This window comes from Ambystoma mexicanum, chromosome 8 (genome assembly GCF_040938575.1).
Source record: "Ambystoma mexicanum isolate Mex_15411 chromosome 8, UKY_AmexF1_1, whole genome shotgun sequence".
Lineage (NCBI taxonomy): Eukaryota > Metazoa > Chordata > Amphibia > Caudata > Ambystomatidae > Ambystoma > Ambystoma mexicanum.
The window spans coordinates 1,139,459,225-1,139,472,643 of NC_090929.1; positions in this window are offsets into that span (position 1 = coordinate 1,139,459,225).

The following is a 13,419-nucleotide window of genomic DNA, read 5'->3' on the forward strand; positions in this document are numbered from 1 at the left end:
CACACCACTTCCCATATAAATACTGGACAAGTTAGACTCAAAACGAAGTGTGAGAAAAATGGCACTCCAGCAATTTAAAAAGGGAGGGAAAAACAAAGTTAGAGTATAATTGAGCAGCCCCAACAGGTAGGTAAGCAGGGCAATCTAGAAAGAGGAACTACAGTGATGGAATCAAATCAATAAGGCTTAGGGCCAAAGTCAATAGGACAAAAGTCTTTTGCTCAAGATCACACAGTTCAGGTTAGTTTGCGGTTAAGTCTTTGCCAAGAGTTCCAGACGAAGTTGGTCGGCAGAAATGTTAGTTTAAAGAGTAGAGAAGGACAAGCCCTTGGATTGGCAAAAGGTTTCACACACCTTCACCGCGACTGGACGAAACAAACAACCGGATTTGCATAGTACCTTTAAATGAAGAAGAAGCTGTAGCTGAGGCGAATGTTCCTGGCAGTTCCTGCAGGCTAACAGTTGCTGAAGTGACTGTCGGACTGACATGAAGTAGGAAGACGGGAGGGTCCACACTGCCCAGGGAAGAAACCAGCAGCAGAGCAAAGCAACAAATAAAAGGTGTGCTCCTTAAAACACAGCAAATTCGACCAGAGGAGGGAGTCCTGGCTTGCAGTTTGGGCAAACTGGTTGGTCCCACCAGCTCAGGGGAAGAAGGTTCCTGGTAGATCTTTCTCTGTCGTTGGAGTCTGAAGATTCGGACCTGCAGCAGGGCTTCACTGGACGGTTCAGTCGTTGTAGGGGTGCTCTTCTGTCAGCTCCTCGTCGTTTCTTTCGTTCCAGTGGCGACTCTGCCTTTCCAATCCCAGAGACCTGATTTTTATGCAGTTTTCCCCCATTCGCACAGCCTGGCTGTCAATCACACAGCAGGGTGGCTGTTCTGGCGGGACAGTCACCTAGCCAATCAAACAGGAGTGCAACTTGGGTTACAAAGGGAACCCATGGCAGGGGTCCTAAAACCCCTCCCTCACATCCTGCCTACCAAGACTTTCAGGCCCCTAAGGAGGGCTTCTGTGTGGAAGCCCACAAAAGGACGGCGAACAAAGGAACAAACCTGGTTTGGCACGCAGAGTAAAACACGAGAAAGACCTTTACAAAAAGAAATGGTGACTAAACCCACCCAACTGTATAAAAACGTATATGGTCTAGCGGGTTTAAGTTCAAGGCTACCAAGATAGCCTAAAACAATACCAGGGTAATGTAAGATAAATAGGGTAGTTACCACTGCCACCAGCCAAGTCTTGATGAAAAGGGAGTGAATCAGTGCTCCAAGAGAAACAGACAAAAAGGGATAAGTATTAACTCTTTCCAGTACTCTATGTAAAACAGTTTGTACTGGGTCTGTGGATTAAAGAGACTAATAAAGTCAATGGCAACTTTACATGTCCTGGGAGACAGTAGTCAGTCCCAGAAAATGGAGACGTAGTTGGGAAGTCTAAAAGACAACCCTGTGTTACTGCACTGAAGGTGCTGTGTAACACACAGTAAAAAGATGATGCCTGTGGAGTAGGTGAGGCTCCACAGCCTATTAACACAAAAATGTTACACACACACAGCAAAACACATGTAAGAGTAGGAAAAAAGGCTCACGCTGTTACCAGGTGAAACAAATAAATCCTAGAAATCCAGCAAAGCTGCTGAGGAACTCAGTAGGTTAGGGAACACTCGCCCCTCCTGCCCCCCAGACTAAGGAACAGGAGGATCTAATCCACTCCTGGATGAATCTCTACCTGTAGTCGGTTAGAAACATCCCAGAGAGACCATTAGCATTTTGGTGGTGACATTCCTTATTTGTAGACTATATGACCTACAAACCTGTTGAGGTACATCACTCTTTTTTAAGGTATCTTTTTTAGGGGATCTGACCTAACAGTCCCTCAGAAGTTGTAACAACCTCTGAACTTACAATAGGCTTTTTCAAGGGGTCCTTAGAAAGGAATCCCTTAGATCTAGAGGGGCCTCCAGGGTTTCTCGCCACCTCTCCCACAAGAGCAGGTTGGGTCTCAGGTATCTTGGTTGGAGCGGATGTGATCAAGCAAGGTACATGCTGCCACTTCCTCTGAGATCTCACTCTCTATTCTCCCATCTGGGCCTACTCATTCTGCAGGGCACACTCTTGATGCTCTGATCTCTTCTGACCTTCCCCTCTCTGTCCCTCTCTCCACTCCTCTCTCCTGGAGTGATCACTTTCTCCTATCCTCCCACCTCACCCTCCCTACCCCACAGGCAAAGCCACCCTCATCATTGCCACCCACCTTCTCGGTCATCCGACCCATGAAGCGCGTGTCAGTTGCGGCTTTCGCTGACACCTTCTCGCCCCCCCCCTCCCCCTTCGGCTGACTCCCACCCTGACACAGCCCTCTCCTTGCTCCACTCTGCTATATCTGATACTCTTGATATCCTTGCCCCTGTCATGAAAATCCGCCTGAAGCCCAAAGCCAAATGTAACTCCTGGTTTGATTCGGATCTCGTCACCCTAAAACGCAAGTGCAGGGTGGCAGAGAGGAAATGGCGTGCTTCATGTTCATCCTCTGACAAACTGGCCGGCCGCCTGCTCCAAAGGCAATACCGTCTCTCTGTTCTCACCAAGAAGAGAGCCCTTATCCAAGCCCGCATCTCTGCGGCATCTAACAACTCGGCTGAACTCTTTAAAATCTGCAAGGAGCTTGCCAATCCTGCTGCAGTCTCTACCTCTCCTGTCCCCTCCCAGGCCCTCTGCACTGCACTGACCTCCCACTTCATCTCTAAAACTCAGGACATCCTGTCCTCACTCTCCTCCTATCACCTCCCCCCCTCTCTTCCCTGCTCTTCCTCTGGCCCTTCTGCAGCCACCCCTCCTCCCTCCTTCTCTGCCTTTCCCCTTTTTTCTGCTGACGAGGTTTCCAGACAAGTCTGATCTATGAAAGTCTCGTCTAAACAGATTCACCCCTGTTCCTCCAAAACTATCAAGGACCACATCGACTCCCTGGCTCCTGCCCTGGCTGACTTTTGCAACCACTCCTTCGCCTCTGGAGTCTTCCCATCCCCCCTCAAGCACTCCCTTGTGCACCCTCTCCTTAAGAAACCCTCTGCCGACCCCTCCTGTCCGGCTAACTATCGCCCAATCTCCATCACTCCCTTCCTGGGCAAGCTCCTGGAGAAACTGGCCATCTCCGCGCTTAACCTCCATGCTGAAGCTGTTGATAGTCTCCATGACCATCAATCTGGCTTCAGAGCGGCCAGAAGCACGGAAACTGCTCTCCTGAACATCCGTGAGGACCTGCTCTTGAACCTCGACTCCAACACTCCGTGTGTTCTCATTCTGCTCGATCTTTCTTCTGCCTTTGACACTGTCAACCATGCCATCCTTCTCAACCATCTCCGTGATAACCTGGGTATCACTGGTCAGGCTCTGGCGTGGCTGACCTCTTTCCTTTCCAATCGACCCTCCCAGGTCCAACTTGGGTCCTTCCTCTCTGACATCTTTTTCTCCACCTGTGGCGTTCCCCAGGGATCTAATCTCTCTCCCTGGCTGTTCAACCAGTATCTGGCACTCTTTGCCCACCGCATCGCCGCCCTCTGCCCCAACTTTCAGTGCTATGCGGACGATACCCAGCTCATTTTCAGGCTACCCTCGGCCTCCTCCTCTCCCTCCCTCATCTCTGACTGTCTGTCTGCTATCCAGGAATGGTGTGCTGCCAATGACCTCTGCCTTAATGCTAGTAAGACTGAGATCCTACTCATCGGCACACCCACTCCCTCCTTCCCTGCAGCTCTCTGGCCGGCCTCTCTTGGCCCTCTTCCTGCTCCTACCTGCAAGGCAAAAAACCTCGGGGTCATCTTCGACTCCACACTCTCCTTCTCTCCTCATATATCTGACGTCTCTAAGAAGTCACATTACCAGCTGCACCTCCTCAGAGGTATTCTTCCCTTCCTCTCCTTCCCCCAGAAGCTCACTGTCTCCCGAGCCCTGGTTCTCTCAAAGCTGGACTACTGTAACAGCCTCTATCTTAATCTGCCTGCCTCCACTCTCCGCCCTCTGCAACTCATCCAGAACAGAACTGCGAGACTTGTCCTTGGCCTCAAGCCCAGGGACCGTATCTCTCTAGGACTGAAATCTCTACACTGGCTCCCAGTGGCTGCGAGGATTAAGTTAAAAACCCTCTGCATTGTCCACAAGGCCTTCTGGGGCCTGGGGCCTAAATACCTTCAACTCTCTCTTCCTAAATATCTTCCTTCCCGAGCCTTATGCTCATCCGTCTCCAAATCCCTCAGGGTCAGCCACTTCTCGAAGCAACGAGCTGGGGGTAGATCTCTCTCCGCGGCAGGGGCCTCCCTCTGGAACAGCCTTCCTGCCTCCCTGAAACTTGAGGAGAACCATCTCCGGTTCCGGAAGCACCTCAAAACCTTCCTCTTCACTTCTGCTTTCTCTCTCCCTCTCCCCTGCTAAATTCTTCACCTAAACTGCACTGATTCTGCAACTGGGCCACTCTCACCGACCTCGGTCCTGGGCCCAGTCACTCTTCACTTGCACTGCCTCCCTGGCAACCCCTGCACTGCGGGACTGTCTCTGTATCCCTACAGACCCCCCCCAGCACTTGTCTGCACTTACCTTGCACTTGCCACCAGCTGGCCCTATTTATTTATTATTTTATTTCTATTCTACTTATTTGTACTGCACTCCCCCCACCACTCCCCCTTCCCCTTGCACTTTTTCCCTTCCCCCTACCCCTGCACTTGCGCGGTCTGAATGACACCTGGCCTAGTAGGATCGTTGTCTGTCTTCCCCTTGTTCCCCCCTCCCTGCCTCGTCGCGCCTTGAAACACTTGTGTATAGGCGCGTTACAAATGCCATATCATATCATATCTGACATTACCTATTTTAGAAGTTTCCCTCTTAACATTAGGATTTACACTGAAGTCTTTAGTATAAGCTCCAACAGTCTTAAGGTTTTTAGCCTTAGACCTAATTTCCTGGTTTTCCACCAGCTTTGAGAATTACCAGTTCTCACAGGCCTAGAGAGGGGTCCAATTTGTCTATACACCTCTTCCTCAGATGCAGGGGGAGTCAAATACTTTACAATTGGATGGGCAATGATGGAGCTTTGTTGGGGCTCCCATTTCCCTACTATACTAGCCTCAGATTTGCCTGGGTTAGAGGCCAATTTACTAACCTCAGGGCTTGCAGTGGGGTTCTCTGTAGAGGTTCCCACAGGCTCAGAGTGGTCTCTTAAGGTTACCTCTCTAGCCAATTTGGTTTGGTTCTGTTTTCTATCACTGGGAGGCCTGGCGGTACTGGATACTACTCCTAGAGCTTTTAAATCATTTCCCAACAGGACTCTCCCAGGCACCTCATTCTGGACACTGACATGGGCCTCCAGAAAATTTTGTGGGACCTTTGGGTGCCTTAGCAACATCCTCAGGCTTGAAAAAGCTTTAATCCACTACTGTTCTCCTGGCCCCAGTGTCTCTCCTGGCAGGAGTATCCTGGCCATTGACAAGAACACTGTCCATATAATACTCTCTAGAGTTTTCTGGAATGGAATTATACACAACCATATTCTGTTTCTTACCCAGACCCATGGACTCTAAGGATACAGTTGCCTGAAGACCCAAGCGTGTTTCAGCAAATAGTTCAAAGTGTGCACTAGCCATTTGTCCTTCTTCCTCTGGGGAGAAGGATAAGGAAGCAGTGCTGATCCCTGCAGGTTTACCCTTGCACCTGGGATCTCCTTTAATATGGTCAGTTGACCCACAAACATAGCATTTACCAAATGCACTCTGGAATGGATGTTACAGCTGACCTCCCTCTCATTGGGCACCAGAGGATTCACTAGCCCTATTTGATTTGCCATGTGGCTTACCCTGATTATGTTTGGGGCCCTCTTCTGGATTGGAGGTATTAGAAGTCTCCTTGTTATCTTTCTTTGGCTGCTTTCCGCATCCTTCTTCTGAGTTGCCCCAGAATCCCTGTGAGTAGCCCTGTTGGCAACCTACATGTCAGCAGCCTTAGCTAACCTCTTTGGATCTATCTTCTTAGAATCAGCCAAGTGCTGTCTGAGCTCAGGAGAGCAGGCATCATAAATTGAATCCAACATAACAAGATTCCTCATACATTCGTAAGTGTTTACTCTGTAACCCTTTGTGAGGATGGGAGCGTGGGAGCCACGGGGAAGAAGCCACCGCGGGTCGCGCTGACAGGGAGCGCCGCGGAGGAGTCCCTGTCGGCAGGGACACCTTTGCCGGCGTTCCGTGGCAGAGCCGCCTGCGCTGCCGCAGCACCGGGCCCTCCCACAGAGGCCAGGTTCGTGGACGGGGAGCGCCGGGGAAGAGTCCCTGGAAGCGGGGACGCCTTGCTGGCATTCCGCGATGGAGCCGCCTGCACTGACACAGCGCCGGGCCCTCCCACAGAGGCCCGGGTCACTGAAGCTGCGACGGCATAGCCCGAGGACACAGCCTGTCTCAACAGCCTCCGATGTCGAGCGGCGGCGGGGCTGGGGAAGCCAAGAGCCAGGCTCATGCCGACCGCTCGGCGTCAGAGGTAAGCAACCCAGAGAAGAGAGCATGGGGGGCAAGACAGAACCCTCTCCTTACCTGGCAAAGCTGCCGACGTTGGGCCTCAAGCAGGACAGACCTCCGGTGGAGCACCATGTTGGGGGGGCGGGGCCTGTGGGAAAGACGTGCATCAGGCACAACCCATGGGCTGTAGCAACCAGGGAGGGGCTGGAGGTGTGGAAGGGGAGCTGGGATATGGCAACCAAGGGAAAGGAGGAGGAAGGGAGAGGGCAGCTCTACTTATGGGGGGTGGGTACCTAGAGGCCCTACCAATAAGAAGGGGGAGGGAAGTGTCCCTGATTGGCCCATTTTCCCTCCTAGCACCGGGTATAAAGGGGACTGGCCTAATAGCAGTGTTGTTGCTTTTTGCAGGGAGAGTGAGAGCAACTGGTGGGCCTATCCGGGTCCAAGTGTATAGGAGACACTTTAAAAGGAGAACAAGTCCTGGTTCTTTTCCCACCGTGAAGCAACTGTGGGATAACCAGGAATACAAGTATCGTGGTTAATACAAAACATTTAACCAGTGTTTAATAAAGGTCTATCAACAGCAACCTCGGCTACTGTCCTGATTCTCACACCCTTAATCCAACCATCTAAGTTTTTCAAACAGTCACACACCCAAGTAGCCTAACGGGTACAATCATGCTTTTTGGGGGTCCTAAACATCTTAAGGTATTGGGAAGGGGTCTTCCCAAATCTAGCAATTAAAGCTAGCTTCACACACTCATAATCCATCCTATCCACCTCCCCGACTCCATCACAACATCAGATGCAACTGTGGGTAGCCTAGAGAAGAGCCAAGGAAGCAACTGATTCCCTGTAAGACCTTGAATCCCACGGTTATATTCAAACATTGCCAACCAAACCAAAATATCAAGCTTAACCTCATACATACCCACAATTTCTTTAGGCATACGGGGTCTCTTAGGACTGGAAGACCTAGAAGACTCTGGGAGAGAAGCATTTTCAAGAGATAACCTTTTCATTTCTAGTTCATGATTCAACTCCATTTCTCTGAGCTTAAGCTCTTGGTGTTTTTGTTTAGTTTGAGCATTTAAACACTTGAATTCCAATTCAAGCCTCATCTTTTCTAGAGCAATGAATTCAAGACTGAGTGTAGGACCTGGTAGGGTCCCAGTGGACAAAGGTTGAGGTTGTTGAGCAGGTAAGGGAGCAGTGAGGCCTACGTTATGAGACACATCTACTTCCTCTAACTCATCAATAATAGACACATCATCATCCTCATTATTTTCCACATTTGCTGAGAGGTCAGGTATTTCAGATCCACCCTCCAAACTTTGTTTCTCTAACAAACTTTCAATCAATTCAGACTTTTTGCCTTTAACAGAGAGATTCCTTTCTATACACAGATTTTTCAGATAATCCACAGTGTAACTAAGGAAGGTCTCCTGACTGTAGCTTTCCATATCAGAAATGATTAATATTGCTTTTTAGTGATGTTTAGCCGTGTGGTTAGTTGATCCAAGGTAATAGCAGCACTCTAAGTGTAATAACTATACTTGATCCTCACCGCTGTACACAAGTCTTAGGCAGAATTATATGCAGTACCCTTTGGAAACACCACACACATTAAGACTACAAGTGACAGTACAAATTCACCTTTGGTACAAGTCTGTACTACACAGTAAAGTGGTAGCGATGGCTGAGCAGCCAGTCTTCTCTCAAGAGCAAGTGAGCAGTACCAATAGTTACACAAAGGACAGCAATTACTATGATTCAAACAAACACTGACTCAAGGTTTCTGAGTGAAAGAATATACATTTATTTACATATTAGTTGTAAAACATTTCACTAAGGTAAAGCAGTTGGAAAATAACACCCTCAATACACCACACCACTCCCAATAGATTCTGGACAAGTTAGACTCAAAACGAAGTGTGAGCAAAATGGCACTCCAGCAATTTAAGAAGGGAGGGAAAAACAAAGTTATACTAAAGTTGAGCAGCACCAACAGGTAAGTAAGCAGGGCAATGAGGAACTACAGTGATGGAATCAAATCAAAAAGGCTTAGGGCCAAAGTCAATAGGACAAAAGTCTTTTGCTCAAGATCACACAGTTCAGGGTAGTTTGCGGTTAAGTCTTTGCCAAAAGTTCTGGACGAAGTTGGTCAATAGAAAAGTTAGTTTAAAGAGTTTAAAGAGTAGAGAAGGACAAGCCCTCAGATTGGAGAAAGGTTTCACACACCTTCATCACGGTTGGACGTAACGAACAACCAGATTTGCACAGTACCGTTAAATGGAGAAGAAGCTGTAGCTGAGGCGGATGTTCCTGGCAGTTCCTGCAGGCTCACGTTCCTGAAGCGACTGTCGGACTGACATGAAGTACCTCCAAAGAAATGAAAAGAAGCTAATACTTCATCAATGACTGCAACCAAAGAAGGATCACAAACAAAACCAACTACCTCTTCAAAGAAACAATGTGCACAAATAACTTAGACACAGAACTGTCTGGTCCATTCAAATTTTCCAGTACAGATGGTGTAAATTGCTATGCAAATGTAGCAATCAATATTCTATTCCAATTGCCACCAATTGTAGAAAACATTTACTTAAACGGGACAGACCAATTATTTTTGAAAATGTTAGTCCTTCACAGAAATGCAACCAGCGATCCTGACAACACTTACAGTGTTTCTGGAATAAGGCAGGAATTGGACTACTGTACTGGAATGGTCAGATTCACTATAAACACACAAGAAGATCCACAGGAATTTCTAATGTACTTACTACAAGTACTGGAAAACAAAAGCATACCTATAAATTAAATCTTACAGATTTCATACATGTGGAAACATACATGCACTCTCTAATGAACGCTTTGTGTATGTATCCATACCTAACTGTGAATCCATTCCATTTCAGCAACTTGTACAAAATGCAAACCATGGCAGATTATGTACTACTTGCAGTTCCGATAATCGTTCCACTTTACAAATACAGTCACATAGTGAATACGTAATTGTAATGCTTTTGCGTTACAATGCAGATGGTACAAAAAACAAATGCAAACTGACTGGATTCACACATAGACAAGTATGACTTGGCAAGAAAACCTTCACAACATAAGTCATAATCTAACACACAGGAGCCACAACCAATGCAGGTCACTACACTGCATACATATGAAAGAAATGTGGATGGTTCGAATGTAATGAACTATGAAACAGAGATTACCAGCAAATCTTGTAAACGCTTACTTAATATTCTTAAAACCAAAATGTGTTCACTAATCTCAGTATGAACATCTACAAAATGTCTTCAATAACCTTTAAATCCATAAACTAAAATAGAATAAGGCAACAGCTATCTAAGAGTGAAAAACTATAAACAGTTAGAATACGCCAACTGGTATCTAGCTACAACCAGAAAACTGCAATATATATTTTTCTAAGGAAACCCTGCAACACTTATTATGTATAAAAATACCCTCAACAAATTCAAAAGTATCAACAGTTGGAATACGCCAACAGGTATCTAACTGCCCCAAAATTCTGCAACAACCATTGCTAAAATACAACAAAAAATAAACAATTAGAATACGCCAACTGGTATCTAACTGCAACAATGTACCACTACTTCCAAACCAAAAACCATAGACTTATTCAATTACTCCTACTGAAGTCAACCACCGAAAAAGATTGTACCATAACGTAGAAAGATTTTTTTAAAATCCTGCGTGGATTTTTTTCCCACAGACCCAATGATTATACAAACAAACACAGGAACTGAGCAAATTGCAGAGTACACCGGTTTGAAGCATAGTACTTGTAAAGTACTAACTAGGAGAGTCGACAAAGTACAGAAATGTCTACTATGCAATGCAATAACTAATTATAAACTTCTTAAACTAATATGTGATCTTTTCTTTCATCAGAGAGAATGAAAAAAATGCCTGCTCCATTTTCCTATACCATGACAAAATCTGCATACAGCCTCAACAAAGCAAACAGTAAGTATACAATGATTGCAGTCACAACCACCGTAACATAACACACCCATGCAAGCAAACAACTGACCACTGACCACAACCCGAATTGTTTACTTACATGGATATTTTATGCTGCAGTAGTTGTGACCAGGACCTAGAGTCTTGACTACATGGCCTGGCCACAAAACTACATACAGCCTCAATAAAGCAAATAATAAGTATACAATGATTTGAGTCACAACCACCACAACATATAACACACCCATGCAAGCAAACACCTAACCACTAAACACAACCCAAAATGTTTGGATGCATGGGTGTGTTATGCTGCGGTGGTTGTGGCCAGGGCCTAGGCTCTTGGGTCCATGGACTCTGGCCTATGGCCGCTGGCCATGCACCCAAGACTCTAGGCCCTGGCCACAACCACTGCAGCATCACACACCCATGCAAGCAAACACCTGCCCACTAACCACAACCCAAAAACATAACACAACCACCTCTAGACCTATCCACTTCAATTAACATCCTAAAACAATAATTACAACCAATGCACACACTCTTCAATTCATACCCTCTTCAACCAATACTCTACTAACTACCCAAAACCAATACATCAAGCAAATGTAACGCACCTCACACTTCAATCCACCCAATCAGCGAACACGTTGCTTGTCCACGGACATGACACAGCCCCATTAGCCAATCGGTGTCCTGTCCGCGGAGCGAACAGGGAAGAGTGTCTGTGGAGCGGACCCAGATATCACTAAATATTTTGGACCTACTTTTTGGTCGTTTAAAAAAAAACTACTGGACAGATTTTCAACTAATTTACAAAAGCACGCTTTCAAGACCAAGCTGTCGCTTCTGCTGAAAATTTGGTGAAAATCCATCCAGTGGTTTTGGCTGTAGACGTGAGCAAAGTTTTTCTCCATTCAGTCTTTGGGGAAAAAAACATTTTTGGGAACCCGCCTATAAGTTCCCCCCCCCCTTGACGAAACCTCTCCAAACTTTGCAAGAAAATTTAGAGCAGGCCATATACTTTTTTGCAAGGTTTGGTGAGGATTCGTCCAGGGGGAGTGAAGTTATAAGCCGCCCAAAAAGTGTTCTTTCTATGGATTTAGCAACTTAACCATAACTCCACGGCGCTACCGCGGGCCGTGTAATATGTGTGTTTTATAAGGCTTTATGTGATCATATTTACCTGTGATCTGTATGTGCTTAGTGTGTAAACAAAAGAAGGCCTCATACATCATTTTATTTTTAAATACTTACTATGTAACTTGAATTACTAATGTTGCTCTGTGTGGGCTCATTGTAGCCCTAGATTACTCTCACATCCTTCCTGAAACTAAGCCTTGACCACTCTGCTACCTCATCTTGATTGGGTTTTGGCTAACCACTCAGTGTCTTCCCTGTTCACCGTGATAGGGTGGCTTTCCAAATTCCTACCACCACGGCTGATTTTGGAAATTGATGTTAGCACCTTTGCATGTCGTAAAGGATCCTCATTGCATTTGCAACCTTACATAGCACAGCAAATCCATAATTAACAAAATAACTCTACATGTGACAAAGCACAGAGGAGCAGTAGGTACAATTAAATGCCCTACTACCGAATTATGAATGGTAGATCCTGTGAGTGCTACAACTGCTTGTTAAGTGAGTGGTGTGGCCTGGGGGAATCACAGGTTTGATTAATGAGAATGTTGCTGAGCTCCAACCATGTTGTAACTTTGAAGAACATTCACAAACACTTTCAGGTTCAATCATATACCAATATAACCCAACAACCTATGCCAGAAGGGTGGTAGAAGTGGGGGTGGAAAAAGTAGTGGTACTTTGGACTTTGTGGAGAAAAAGAGTCTTGCTCTTGGAGGATTGATAAGGAGTGTGATAGGATCATGTAGCCGAAATGTGCTGTATTTTCCCGTGGCCTTTCAGTTGAATATACCTGCCTTAAGGAGTTTTTAGCTAATCGCCCACAGAATATAAATACATTAAAGCAATTTAGGTTTTCATTTAGGATGTTAAGGACTTCCTGCTCTTGAATACGCTTCTAGCTACAGATACACTGCTCAAATTTCCTCCGAATTAGGCGTAACATTCCATATTGATTACATTATTGGGATCTATAGCGGTTAAACATTCATCATTTGAAAACAGGCACAGATTATTTTGACTCTGCCCCAGTTCCTACAGTATGAAGAGAATTGCAGTGGTGGGTAAAACATATGGGGGGCTGGATGGAAGGACCATTTCGAGTTCTCCAGTCTTCTGTTTAAATCAGAGGCCACCTGATAAGTTCAGGAGCTAGGTTTGGCAATAAAAATAAATCCATTGATGGGAAATAGCCTCATCATGAGCCCATATTGCGCATAAACAGTTTGGAGATTCTTGCTGGCTTCTTTGCAGTACAGAGATTTGAGAAAGACAGATTCTGCTGCGCAATGTATCAGAGTATGTATGATCTATTGACCATCTGATTCACAAATGAGCTAGGGGATATAAGGTCCACATTTCGAACAGACCTGGCAATTAACTTTAAGGAGTATGGCTTTCCCAAGCAGCTAAAGGTTTAAGCAGACTTTCTCCCAGGCATAAACAACAGAGTAGCAGAACGGTGTTCCAGTCATTGGGTGGATCCAAAGGATTGGTGTCTGCACAACCAGGTGTTTTGAGAGATTCAGGGGCAGTTTGGGACAGTCTGGCTAGACCTGTTTGCATCCAGTCTGATTGCTCTACTTCCCCAGTGCTTCAGTTAGAGACCAGACCATGAGGCAGTAGCAAGAGATTACTTTTTTCCAGGATTGGGGAGCCAAGGTACAATGACACCTTCCATCCATGTGTGATGCTTCGCAGGGTGTTGTTGCAAGCTCAAAATCAGAAGGCAGAAGTAGGTCTCAACTCATTTTGGCAGGACAGGACCAGTCTTGGTAT